The sequence below is a fragment of the Electrophorus electricus genome, chromosome 2 (assembly GCF_041902795.1).
Source record: "Electrophorus electricus isolate QZ-2024a chromosome 2, ASM4190279v1, whole genome shotgun sequence".
Taxonomy (NCBI): domain Eukaryota; kingdom Metazoa; phylum Chordata; class Actinopteri; order Gymnotiformes; family Gymnotidae; genus Electrophorus; species Electrophorus electricus.
Genome location: NC_137498.1, coordinates 34,006,735 through 34,021,734, shown reverse-complemented (window position 1 = coordinate 34,021,734; position 15,000 = coordinate 34,006,735). Strand labels below are relative to the sequence as shown.

Below are 15,000 nucleotides of genomic sequence, written 5' to 3'. Positions count from 1 at the left end.
CTGTGATGATTGATCAGAGCGGAGCTGGAAGTCACTCCCAGCCTGACTGGCACACCTCTGCTCATCATGGAAGATGTTCATTGGTAATGAGTTCACCTTTTTTATGTGCCCATTCAAATGCATAAATCACACAACATGTGTCAAACTCTGAGGTGAGTCAATCTTATTGCTGTCTGCTTTTGTAAGACTGATTTCATTTTTTCCCACTTTGGATGGATGCTTCCATTGTTCATTTATAAAACAATAAAAAAGAAAATGAAACCAAAAATACCACCCCCACCCCCACCCCCCGCCGTCAGTGATTTCAGTTTGATCCTGCTGGATTTCCAGTGGTCCCATTAAAAGCAAACAAGTGCACAAGCACATGCACACACATACACAAACACAGACACACGCACGCACCCACAGCTGTGCCTAGAATACGTCAATACTAGTGCACTACGCCACACCCAGTTGGGAGAGCCAGCTGCAGGATATTCTCCCTGCAAGGCCACCCTGCACATAGTGCCAAACAAAACCCTGACAAAGTCATCCTGCATTTCAAATCGATTCTTTATGTCAACAGCCCTGCCCCTTCATTAAAAGGGTATTCCTGTGCTGCATGTACAAACAAATGGGACAAAAATGGGTTAAATCAGGAGGGGATGGCTGGGAGCACCGAAATGTAATGCTATGCAAACCCAGCAGTAGCCCACGCTAGTACAGACCCATGGCCAATCTTGGACAACATGGAGGAAGCCCCACATCTGAAGCCATGTACAACCTGTTTCTATAAAAGATAAAATCAACACCATGTTTTCAGACCTCCGCTCCTTCCAAAGCCACCAATTGTTTGCAGCATGGTATATATGGAATCGGGTGCACATTTGGTCAGGGATGGCTTTTACAAGCTTCCCAAGAGCTTCTGTTGGAAGGTCCAAATCTTGGAAGTGTGAGAGCGTGCCCCCAACCCCACATTTATGTCCACCACATGCTAGCAAACCTCTAGGGCACAGACAGATCCATATGCAACTCCCAACACATTTGTATAGGATTCGGTTTTTTTTCCTTTTTTTTAAGTGTCAAACTTGCCATTATGTCTCATGTTTTTCTTTTTTTTCCTTTTGCTTTGCCAGATACTTTTTTGAAAAAGCCCATGGGTAATTCAGCGAACATCTGCAGAATGCTACAGTCCCCTCTACAGCTGGAAACAAGAAAATGAGCTAGTAATATTCACATGACATCATACCCACGCATGTCTGGCATTCCCACTGAAAAGCTCTCCCAGCTCAGCAGGTGAAGTGGCTGCTGGAGTTTAACAGCGCGACTCCATTTTCTAGTCTAAATAAATGACAGGCACCTTCAGAACCCATTACATTCTACCACTTGAAAACTGCTTTGGGCCACAGCTCCCAGATTTTATATGAGAAACAAACAGCACCATTTTGAACAGGGTTGCCATCGGTAACACAGTAACAGCTGGACTTAGCGCGATGTGCTGTGGTGCAGAGGTCAGCTTGTCAATGTAAAGGTTAATCAAACTGATACCAAAAGGAGTGGAGGTCAACCACCAAACAGAAATTCTATTTGTTTTAATTCTCACTGAAAGCGAAAACCCAGGCTCAAAGAAAACACCAGTGTCGTCTGCGTCAGCCTGAGGGAATCGCCGGGCACAGATATGGACAAAATTACAGACATATGAGTGATCATATGATGACCCAATGTCGGAAGTCCCACTCTTGAGGACTGTCATCTCGTACAGAAAATCTGTGCACTTTTCCCTGTAAGAAATTACATTTAGAAAACAGAGATGTAGGTCGTTTGGCAGGCTTGCTCAAATAAGTGTTCGTTTTCATTCCAAATTGCTTCCAAGCGCTTTTGCACTGTATGGTGTCTTCCATGGAGCTCAGCATCTGATTGGCTGACCCTTTTTGTCATATACTGATACAGCAGAAAAACAAATCAAGTGAGGTCTTATGCGCAAGATACATAATAATGTGGCACCAGAAATGAAATTCTATGGGATGTCCTTAATTAAAGCATGTAAGAAAAAAAAAAAAAAAGATCCTGCCCTGACCCCACTACCCACAAGTCTCTATCTCTTGGGCTTCTTGAGCTGAGCACACTGGCACTGCTGGGTTAGCTACCATCAGTGCCACGTTACAAATTAGGCTGCCAGCAATCCTGACTAGCCCAGTTTCTATGGCAGCATGGGTGAAGTCCCAAAGGCTCTAGTTCTGCATTAGGTGTCTCTCTGTCTCTGCCTCCCTCCCTCCCTCCCTTTGGAGATAAGCTCCTAATAGGAAGCAATCTACAGCTAATGCACACATTCCTCAGTGAAAGCATCTTTTAATAACAAAAACAGAGTCTCCCCCACCCTACGCCCCCAATCCTGCTCTCAGCCCCATCTCCATGGCTTCACTGTAAACAAAGTAGAGCAGCAAGACAGGAGAGAAACCAAAGAAATAAAAACCAAGAGAATACCATGGGACTCAGCATAAGGATTTTCCTGTTGTTACAAAGAGAGGGGTTTATGGTGAGGTGGGGGGAGGGGCTTTGGTTTCTAGAAACATAAGAGGTGAGAGAGAGAGACAGAATGATATAGGGGAAGAGAGAAATGGACGAGACAGTTTCTTAGAGACATAGGAGAAGTGGAGAGAATGTGTGTGTGAGTGTGGGGGTAACAGAGAAAGAAAACAGCTATACAAGAGCTGGAGCATGCTACTACCTGAACAGGAGTCAGACTACAAAAGCACAGTTAAAAAGGTGTGGCCCTCAGGCCCAGAGGCTGTGCAGGATTAAATGATTAGAGAGGCAAGCGAGAGAGAAGCAGGCCGAGGGCTTCGAGTCTGCTGGAGGTGGTTAGGATAGTGTAACACGTGGGCGCAAGCCCAAGATGCATGCTCACACACAAGCACGCACAGAAACACACTCCACATGCTAGATTAGTTGTTTATTGTCGGCTCAGCTTCTCCACACTCCAGGAGCATTCTGGATGCCGAGGATTCATGAATGTCAATATTCATCAAGTGCCAGTTACCATCACTGACTGAACTCCCAGATGTGCCGACATGCAAACTAATAGGTGGGATTCCAGCCCCTTCTGCCATGCGAGACTGTCTGCTGTGGGTCCAGCTTGTTGCTATTACACTTGTACTCATGTTGGTAATTGCAATTCTGACTGCCTGCAAGCTGTTTACAGACATGTACAATCACACACAGAGACTTCCTCCGCTTCACTTCATTCAGGCTCAGCTACATGTGGCAGGCAGAATCGGAATGCAACCTTTTCATGCCTTTCTGTCTGTTGTTCACACCATCCCTGTTCCCAAGCAACCACTGTAAACAATCAAACATGTTCCACTTCACGTGCTTATCACTGTTTGAAAACCTCATTCCTATGGAGCAGCATTACCCCACATAATCCCCTCACCTCAGCAGGCAGAGCTGTCAGCGCCATCATTGCCTTGACTTTTTGGGTTCTGCCAAACAGCTTTCAAACAGTAGGAAAGTAACACCCCCCTGTCACCTCTGCCCACACAACTCTGTCAAAGAGACCTTATTAGCACCCAACGAAGTGTCACAGCGGCGTCAGCTTCAACACTAATATTATGCCACACACATACACCTCAAACACCACCTGGTCAGAAGGACATAACTAATCATGATGCTCAAAATAGGCATCTCCAAAACCACGTTTAACCTACACAACACACACACACACACACACACACACACACACACACACACACACACACACACACACACACACACACACACACACACACAAAATAGGCAGGGCAGAGAGCCCAGAGTCCACCCTCACTCTCTTCGTTACCCAGCATTCCAGCAGTTCAGCTCAAAGCTCCACGGGCGTCTCTTCTCTCCTATGTAAAGCAGCCGGCCGGAGACTGAACAGCCTCTCCACTGTCTGTCTGAGGATAAATCTCTTTGGTAAATAGCTTCAAGGCCCTTCTAAAGAATATTGTATGGATCAAAGAAGTCACGTCTTCCTGTGTTAAAAGCCTAAGCCACAAGCTTGCTTGTTTGTCTAAAACAATTAAGGCCCGTATGGGGTGGGAAAGGGGAGGACTTGACAAATAGCTACCAGCTGATAGCACTCTGGAAGTGGCCATGTGGATAGAGAGAAGAGGAGCGACTTGGAGTCGGGGGTCCAAATTAATGACTGGTCAGGGTCCGAAGCCCTGTCCAAACCCAGCCAATTACTCCCCAATTATGCGAGGTGCTGCCAATTTGGCCTGCTCAGCAAATCAGAGCATGCCCACATCCCCCTCCAGAGCCCTGTCATTATTCTGGTCCAGCTCATTTTCACACATGGGACCAATATGGCATCCAGATGTTCATTTGCAGCCAGGCACAGAGCACAGCCACTCGTGTACACACAAGGGCAGCTCTACCTACTGCCCGAGAACCCCAGGCCTGTGATGCCACAGTGGAGATGAGGAACGAGGGATATGGACATGGGGTTTAATACCGCTGTTATGACTTAACTACTCATGCGGCATGTAGTTAAAACTGAAGAGTTGGTGCAGTCAGGTTGAGTCGGTGAGGCAGAGCACTGGGTATTCAGCAACCAGCAGCATGTTGGTCACCATCTCAATGTGTAATTCATGTAAAATTACACTGCTAAAGGGAGGTTTTTTTTCTTTTACCCTCTTCCTTTTCTTCTTTTCCAGGTCATAAATAACTCATGTTTGGGTTCTAGTTTCAGCCCCAACTTGGATTATTAGGGCCACCTGGTTGATTATGGTGGGGCACAAGAGGCAGGACCTTTTTGACTGACATGCATCATTTCCACATTACCGTGAGGTATGGGTTTTTTTTTAATTATGTGCTGAAAGTTTAGAGCAGTTTTTAAAACTCAGAATGGCTGAATGAGAAAAGAAAAGAAATCTGTGTTTTCATTTTGTCAAACATGCATAATCTCCTCATCCCTGACTGGTCATATTAGAGAAGAGAAACCGATTAGTGTGGTTTTCATAAGCAGAATAGAGTCTTTGTGAGGATAACACATGATAAAATGTCCCTTAATCTGCAGGCCTCGTGTTCTACCATTAAATAAGAGCTGCGTTGGGAATAATACATTTTAACGCACAATTCAGATGAGATCTGCACAGTGATGAGATAACGGTTACAGCTGTCTTATCTTTGGTTTTGTGGAACAAAGATGAATTATCTTTAAAACATGAGCCACCTCCATATCATGTTTGTGTGAAGGGGATGAAGCTGAATGTTTCCTCCTCTAAGGATAACCTGCTATGCCAGGATCGATAAAATACAGATCAGAAGTCCAAAACAAACACTCAAAAGATTTATGCTACACCAACCAAATGTCCACACCTCACTAATTTCATTTTACCAACACAAGTGGACCAAAAACAATGTCAGGAACAAACTAATTTAATTAGCTGTTTATGTTAAATGCAGAATATTACACAAATTATTACACAAAAAACTAGCAAGAAGTGTACATCCAGACACGTGCTAGCAGATGATCAATGCACTCAGATTTTGCATGGCACATCCTGGTCTAGGTAATGTTACCCCGTTCATTTTAGATTTTGCTTGGGTTTGAATGTAAATAATTGGGAGTGGGCTCCCTAGGTAGGCAGGTTTGATTACCAGTCCAAAGCAGCTCACGTGGGTTGCAGGAAGTAATGCCAGTCCACACACCCATTTGGCTCTCTGCCATGCCAGAGTAACAGAGCCAGAGCCCGAGAGGTGAGTGTAGACAGTCCACAGCCGAGCTGCTTGCAGTACTGGTCGGCAATCTGAGGAGGCCCTCTTGGACTTTGGTTTTCAGTTACACTGAAAACAGAAGTTATGAGATAGGGTTTCCCAAGCATGCATAATGCATTCCTGACAGTTCAGTTGCTCCTAATTCGGGGAAAAAAAAAAAAAAAAAAAAAAAAAAAAAAAAACACCACAATACAAAGCTATTCCACACCTCAGAAATCAATGTCCAATTAAATAATCAGCAGGTGCAAAGTGCTACCAACTGCATGGCAAGCTGCCCCAGGGCTCACATTTTAAGCAACCACCGCATGAAAAGGGCTTGCTGTAAGCAGAAGGCCTAGATTTCATCTGAGGCAGGATGTGATCATGCTCACCCACGCACGTGCACACACACACCATAAGCGTGAAATTACCTCCGATTATGCCTTGCTTTAACTTTAAACACAGTTTGACCATTATGGTGCATGGAACAGCAAACTTTGCACGTGGCCTTACCATCTTTTCCATTATATTTTCAGTGCAGGGGCAAGCCAAAGCCCAGAAACAGAGCGTACACACAGGCTCTCTCTCCCTCTTTTACACATACACACACACCCGCCCAGGCTGGTCTGGCCTGGCCAGCCGGCTGCACATGGGTGTCAGTTTGTTTCTGCAGCAGTCAAATTTCCCATCATCCCATAGACAAAAATAAACAGGGGCGTCCTGGAAGGCAGTTGAAACGGCTCACTGTATTCCACCCCCTCAGATGGTGAGGTCATGCACACACTCCTTGGCCCACACTTTGCACACTGGCAGGTACTCGCCTCTCTCTCTCTCTCTCTCTCTCTCTCTCTCTCTCTCCCCATCTTTCAGCCTGTCTCTCTCTCGCTGCCTGTAAAATGTGGCTCCTTGTTCCAGAATTTGGCTGCAAGCAGTGCAAGAGACTTTTCCACTTCCTGTCAGAGTAGTATTAGTGCTAGAGAGTGAGCCTGAGTACACAAATGGACATGTTGTGGCAGAAACGTAAACTCACTCAGACACACAAACCCACACCCACCCACATCCCCACCCCCATCCACCCACCCACACACACACGCTTGCTGGAAAAACCAGCAAGGCACTGAATAAGTATTCTAGACCTTGGAGAAAAATAAAATAATACAGCCGAAGGGTAAAGACAATTCAGCATGCTAATAAAATATGCAATCAAATATGGGAGAACATGCAAAGACCAGCTGTTCAGCTCCAGGCCAGACAGTCAACAGCCAGCCTGCCATACTCAGGCTACTGGAGGGCCAGGTGACCACGCCAGGAACTGGGGCACCTACTGCAAGAGGCCAGGGTCAGTCTTAAAGCCAGCAGTCATGAGTTGAGTGAGACCAGAGGTCACAGAGCTGACATCAGAACAGCCTTAATGCCAGCAAACATTAGTTGTGTGATGGCCCCTGGATGCTGGGCAGTTTCAGCACAGGACTAAGCTCAGTGAATTCGAAGAGCCGAAAAGCAGTAAGCAGGCAGGCCCTCATTCTCATAAAGAATTAATTCATTAGAAGAACAAGTCTGGCTTGTGTCTAAAACATCCCCTTCTGCGAAAAGGCAGGGCTAGTTCCACTTTGGTGGGGAAACTTGTCCAAGTGATAGTGTTGCCTAGGAGTGGAGAATAACGTCGGTGCGTCAGTCCAAAAGAGAGCCGTTCTGGATGACACACTGCCTGTGCCTGCCTGGGTTTGGCGCACTGCTTATTAAGATGAGCAGTGTGTGAGGAAGCTGGAGAACACATCGGAATGAAAAGAGGAGGAAAAAATGCTAATGAGAAGGAGCTCTTGGAAAAAAAATAAACAAGTTGCTAATAGAGTAATAATTTGAGTCTGCTCGGAGCTCCTTGCAAGGAAAAAGTGATTGCGCGCGCGCACACACACACACACACACACACACACATTTTTCTGTTCTCCCTTTCATTTTTTTCCTCTTTTCCCCCACAATACGCTTTCTGGTACGTGTTGTTCTTCACGGTGCTCTCTGGTGGTGGATGGCTAGTTATTTCTGCCAGGACCTCGCTGAACACCACCCAGCCTTGTGTGATTCCAGCTACTGACCACAGGGCAAACGGGCACTGCAAAGCCCCCTCACTGCTGATCTAGCTCAAAGGTATGGCTTCCAGGCTGAGATATGCCATTACTGCTGACTGAGCAGACATATGCACTTATTATCACCCAAGAAAAGAACCTGCCTATCTGTTTTTCAGTCAGGCCCACAAAGCCACTATGTGGCTAGAAGTCATCCAATACCTCACAATGCACTACAAAAACTTTGCAGTAGAATGAAAACTGTCTGAAATCAGGCAGAGAACAATGGACCAACATAAATATAAGTCTAATAAAAGTACATACAAATATAAAGATACAACTAGAAATTGATAGTTTAACTTAACTGTGAGCTACAACAACATTGTATGTCTACAGCAATGAACTACAAATAAAATTATAATATATTCAAACTTTAAAAGCAAAAAATACCACTACTATAAAGGCATGTATAACCACAGAGAGGTCATTCAATTTATGTAAGCTTCATGAAAGGTTTCTATTTCATGGCTCCCTGGTCAACAAACCACAACAAAGTGCTATAATAAAACACCATTTTACAAAGCAGTGTGTGCCAAGTCTGCTTGGAGATCCACCCTGTATCCTGTGGCTTGCGCTTTAAATGGACAGGCCTTGAACAAAGCCTAAAAACATCTGCTTACACTTCCTGCTTGGGAACAGCCCTGTACATGGGACAATTGGCGAGGGAACTGTGGGACATGAGAAGCCTCCAAGACAGCACAAAAATCATCAGTAATCCAGCAATCCACTAATAATACCATCGATGAGAAGCAGAGAATTCACTGCCCAGTTTTTACTCCTTGCCTTCTGCTTCAGGAGGGTGGAAGCAGAAGACAGTAGACTCCACCAACAGAACCAGAATACTCTGCCAGAGCCAAAACCAGGGGCAGCCACAGAGGAGAGCTGCAAAGAGAAGGATACAGACAATTGATAGACCCTAAGTTCTCAAGGTAATTCGTAGTTCTGAGTTACAGAAACACACAACATGGCCTATCAAAGTAGCCGTAGCAAGACATAAATTGGAAGCAGCGTGCAGAAATGTAAAGGATGGCAGACCTAATGGATTTGATTTCAGGTCTGCCTAAAGCAGATGTCTGACATATTACAATCCCCCTTCACAATGATCAGGAAACACTGGGTTTGATTTTTCTCACTTTGAATTCGGAGATCTTTACAAATGAACTGAGTGCTAAAGATTAAACTGAAATGTTACCTTAAAATGCATTACGATCATCAAAAAAAAACACACCCGAAAACAGAATACTGCTCTTTGATGTATATAAAGAAAATGTTCGAATTCAGTATAATGTATTATTGCTGAGTTACAGAGAAAGGTCATGAAGAAATCTTCAAAATCTTCAACACCTCCAGCAAGATGACCACTATGAAAAACCTGGAATTGTCAGAAATGAAAAGGCAAGTTTGCTTATACAGTTTACTGCCACAACTGTAAACATTTAGAAGTTTAGGTCTGCATTTGTGTCTCTTGATTGTTTACAACAGCAATACCAATGCCAGTTCATATCATTTTGAGACTTTCTTATTGGTTTATAAGAGATTATTTTGAAGGACCGTTGCATAACACAGCTAATAATATCTTCATATATGTACAGGCCAAATCCCTTTGTTTCTTTGGGCTACAAAGGCATCCTGCCAAACTGAATAATGCAATCATAACGACCATTAGCGCATTCCTAGTGTGCTGTTGCGTTGCTGCTTCCAGCCTGCCTCCAATATGCCTTTGATAATTATGCATGCAGGGGCCTGGGGGCATAATTGACGGGCGAATGGCTGATTTCTTCAACTTCACTGCAGAATTTTATAGTTACTGCTGGTCACTGGGCAGAAGCCCAGGTGCCACAGGAACAAGCTGAGGGAAATTTATTGGGGTTGTGGGGCTCCTCATAAAAAGATAGCACAAGCGGTGCAAGCTCCTCCTACCTGGAGGGGGACAGAAGACAGAATCCTCAAGACTGGGGAGGGGCCTATTCCTTCAGCCCGTGTAAAGCAGTGTGTAGTACTGGGGAATCTGAGCTCATGGAAGCATTAGAAGGAAGGAGGAAAGGGAGTTTTTGGAGCGCTGGACTGCCTGCGTCCAGAAGCTTCTGGGAACGAAGCATCTGTCTGCATCACAGCTGGGTACGCTTACCCGAGATGCTTCATTCCCTGGGCCTCTGGCTCAGCCTGCAGCCATCACTGCTCAGGGGTGGCCCCCAGGGGAGCAGGCAGGTGTGGCAGAATGGGGGCTCATCACAACCAGGCTCGAAATGTTACCCATGTATCTCAGCTCATCCATCAAGCCCTGGCTGTGTGGCAGGGCGGAGACCGGGGAACCTGGCCCCTGGATAATGTGGCAGCCGGACTGCTGCACACACCCGCCTCTCGCATGTCAGAGTCGGGCATAACAGCTCAGCTGCGCTCTGCCTGGTAACCAGTCACTCACCTGCTGCCAGCCACAGCTGCTGCTGCTAGTCTGTGTGTTTGTTTAGAGGCTTCTGTGCATTCTCTCCTCCTCCTGGGTTTTAGCACCGAGCCCCCACAGCCAAACCGATCACACCTCAAGCAGCCAATATCAGACTATCAATACGGCTCAAGGGAAGGCCAAACTGGAATGGGGGGGCGTTTGGCCCTCCGCTCTCCTCACAGCGCATTTGTTCGGAGTGTAACACAAGCCCTGGGGCTCCAACACTTGTCATTCTCCCATTCTCCAGACTAATAAGCCAGCCGCATCTTCATTAGGTTGCACAGAGCTGCTCATCAGTACACCCCATGGCATACACACATGCGCACACACCTCCCAATAGCTGCGGTCTGTTTCAGCAGCATACTAAACAAGGACCCAGTGCCAGGCTGACCTCAGCTGAACCACCCCACAAGGAAGGCAAAAGAAAGAGCTCCTCATGAGGGGGAGGGAAAAAAGGTCACCTTGTCACCTTCCTCAAAGGCCTCAGTAATCCGACCCAGGCAAAATTAACCAGCAGATTGTAGTCATTTTCAAAGGGGAGGGGGGAAACTGGGCTCCTTCATGTGGGCTGTGCGGTTGAGCATGCTGGAATCAGCAACCAATCCTGGGATCAAAAGCAGGCAAGGCAGGCCCCTATCTGAACAGGAACAAGGAAAACAAGGAGATGGAGGCGAGCGCGCCCCCTGGAGGTGATCGCACAAAGTAGGTAAAGGAATGGACCCCCCGAGTGAGCTTGCTGCCAGGCATGCATTTCACACCCACATATGCTCTGTCAGCAGGTCTTACCCAAGCTGTGGTATTGCTTAATGCCCAGGGCCAGCTGTCTTCACCCTCAAGGAAAATTCTTCAGCCAGGCATCTCCAACACAGGAAAGTTTAAACCATATTTTTTCCCCTTGAGACGTGTATAAAACACAATATCTGTTATCATTTGTTAGCCTAATGCAAATCACTGCCAATTCTAAATCACTTTCACTACAGCACCTGCCATGCCAGGATTTAATTGAATTCAGTGGGGAGACTGCAGTTGAGGAAGAAACCTCGTCCTCATACCCTTAGCCTTTCTGCTGTTCTGTCATTTTCCTGGTTCTTGTCTTTAAGCAAAGGACAGAGAAATTATTGATCATAAGAAACTTTACTCGATTATTTTTAATTGCACTTAAGGGATCCATAGTAAATGTAACAAAATAAGTGACTGCAAATAAAGGGGTGAAGAGACAGCCCCAAGCAGAGCTCAGTGAGCAGATCACATCAAACCCAAACATCTCGAAGTTCTTTGCAGAAAAAATAGTTGGGAAAGTGTATTGATGAGGGCTTCTGTCCCAACCACAGAGGAAAGGCTCAGAGAAGCTTTCAGCTAGATTTCTGGGACCAAGTTCAACATTATTTGCAGAGCTGTGGTGAAAGCTTTTAATTAGCTAAAAAAAACAATAGTTATGTCCTCAGAGCTATTTAGATGCACTAAAAGGCAATATAAGACTTAGTGCATGGTTAGTCCTCATGGATGCACAAAATAAACACCCCCAGACACCTTTTTTGTGCTTCGGCCTGTCTAACATAGAGCTCCTCGGGCCAGCAGATCCATCAATACAGGACATTGCCATGACCAGCATCTGGTCTGAGATAAGCTGTAAACCAGGAAGATTCTTCTGAATCTGCAGCTGAAAGGCATTCGTGCTGCACAAAACTCACGTAGAGCATTTGTTTGAGGGAAATCGGTGACCAAACAGCCTCCCTGGGCTTCCTCACAGTATAGCAGCCTGGACTGTAGAGCATCAAGCATGGAGGTGGGGACGGGAGACATCACTGGGAGAAAGGGGCAATGGGATCGATGGGGAAAGACGTCACAGAGATAATGGTCCATATTGCTTAAGGAGCGAGCTGCTGAAAGAGGAAAGTCACTATGCACAGCAGGAAGAACGTTTCGGCACATGCTCTGAGATTGAGGGAAACAGTGAAATCACATGACTCCAGCTGCTTTTTCTGTGTAAACAATAAGCTTGCTGCCTGGTTGCCATGACAAATTACTCAGTGATTCATCATTTAATGGGAACTCTGACTCGAAATCACAGTAAAGTGTTTTCATCTTCACTGGAGGAAGTTCTGCTGTTACTACATCTGGTGAGCCATAATCTGAAGGCTGTACTTTTACCTCTCTTTTGCAACACGGAAGAAGCTGTGAATTTGAGAATTAGTGACTCGATATGGGTGGGGGCAGAGATAAATGCTTGAAATATCCCTCACAACACCAGGGAGCATGGAGCAAGATGAGAAAAGATTCAAACCCCTCCAAATCCATCAGCATCTTGTGAGGCCCAATAACTCAAGCAACCAAAAGAAGTGCCACAGACAGAAGACATCTGGTTGAGTAATAGAATCACTGATGTAGAATGTGGACACAATAACTTCATTTTATCACGCAGAAGCAGATAATAATGTTTGAATAGAGCATGCACTGCTGCTGAGAGAGAGCGACTGAAATAGAACAAGCAAATGGCAACAAGTAAGAACACTGGAATTACAGAACATAATTAAAAGCCAATAGGCTGTATTCTAATGAAGAGTCCTTTAGGGATGAATAAATAAATTGGTCTTTCTTCTGCTTAGTTCTGTAATACAAAAGTTGGTATTGAGTCTTGGTTAGTCAAGACTGAGGCAGGCTTTTTTGGTGGGGGCAGGCTTGATCAAATATTCAGTAAGAAAAATGATTATAAATAAATGTGTTGGGGGGGGGGAAGTGGAACAAAAATGTCTAATGTGTAACGTTAGATGTGTAATCTTGAGGGTGTCGGTCTAGAAAAACTGTCTTCTCGTTATCTTAATCTGAAAAAATTCCAGAATCTAATCCAAATGTCTTCATTGCTTTCAAATAGAGTTTGATTATTACATTCCTGACCAAAAAAAAACACCTATCTGGAAAGAGCAAAAGTACAACAAAGGAAAGATGTGGTTATGGAATTAATGGGCACCTCCCATGTCAAGCCTCATCACAGGTACTCATATCTGGTTGTTCAGACTATGATGACATTTTAATCCTTCAGCGAGATCAACACCGCCACTCTCACCTCAGCCCCTTGGAGCTTCCGGGAGTCTTGGCTCTGAACTGGGTTCTTCAGGTTCCTTGGTGAAGAGTCCCTCCCTGACCGAGCCCCGTTTTTAGACCGTAAGCAGTGACTCATAAGTCATGGTAACTTAAAAAAAACACTGTGAATGACCTCCAAGCCCTGCCAAGTACTATTAAGCTCGCACAGCCTGAAGTGGGGAAAAAAAAAGATTCTGTGTCTCCTGAAGGCAGGATCAGAGCCTCCGCCCCTGCTCCGATCCGTTCACACACTTGCTGACACGCCTAATGATTTAACCACCGAGAGCACCACACCCCGCTTCCCTCCTGCCAGTCGGCTCCCACAGGCACCAGGGGAGACTAGCAGTAGAGTGCCAGAGACAGCACTCAAAGAAGCAAATCGAGGGGCACACCAAAAAGCCATTATTCAACTGTGCCTCTTCCCACACAAGAGGCAAATTGCCCTTTCTCAACAACCCTCTCCTCGGCCCCAACTTTTCAGCAGGGTAGGGAGATCTCTCCTCGTTTTTGAGCAAATTTCATTACATCAGACACTGGTTGGTTCTGGAAGGAGAGACTGGCAAAAAGTGTGATCTCCCATCACTCCATGACTGTGGCCTGATGATGTCGGTGTTCGTCAGCCTTTCCTTCATGCTGTTATTCTACAGGGAGATGAAAGTTGACAGAGAGAACTTAGGGCACCCATTAACACTCACCTGCATCAGCAAGTCATTTAAGCTACACACACATATAGCATTGACCTTGGGTTTTCCAGAAAATTGGGGCCTACTTTTATTGAAAATGCATGACTCTGAATCAGTTGCATTAAAGCCATTTTGTGCAGCAGTAGTTTTCTCCAGCTGGGGTTTGCTCAGGCAGTGTGCGTCTGCCCTCTTCTGAGCACTCCTCAACAACCCAGAGGTGCCTCCAGAAGCACCCAGAACTGCCCGTACTGACACTTCAACCCTAGGGGCAGTGCTATTTATAAAACTTCTCAAACCTTACTTACTGATTCTATAAGCTACATGTCAGGGTCATAACACCACCCCATTCATCCAGTGGCCACACAGCCAGAGAGCTGACTAACACAACAAAAGACATGGTCACCTACATATCACATGCAAACACATGAGACAACAGTCATAACATCTATACATACATCTATCTTTAACTCGCAGCTACCTCCCTACAGCCCTGCAGTACCTGTGAAAAAACCCAAACCAAGCACTTATTTTTGCACCGTATACCCCTTCACTAATGTCCAAAGCAGGGGTATATGTACTTATCTGTTTTATTTCTCTGCACACTGGCCAAACAGGGGCACACAGTTTATTGGGAGTGTTTACTGCTCTCTTGGTACCTGCGTCAGTTAGCAACACCTAGCTTTGAGTTCAGCAAAGTAGCAGAGAGACCACAAATACTGACCTCAGTCATACCCATCTGCATACACACACACACACGCATGCACATCCACATGCATGAACACACACACAATGTATATGATCATGCACACATACAGAAAGACCCGCGCTCGCGCCTGCACGCACACACACACACACACACACACACACACACACACACAGAGAGAGAGAGAAAGCTTGGGATAGAAAACATCCCCAAGCTAGCAGTCCCAGGTAAGAGCTCAAGAGCAATAAC

General features: G+C 45.6%; 1 protein-coding gene across 8 annotated transcripts in view; it reads right to left on the bottom strand.

Moving 5' to 3' along the window:
* Positions 1-15,000, bottom strand: part of trps1 (trichorhinophalangeal syndrome I) — a 98,481-nt gene that overhangs the window by 46,221 nt on the left and 37,260 nt on the right. The gene's annotated exons all lie outside the window — the stretch shown is intronic.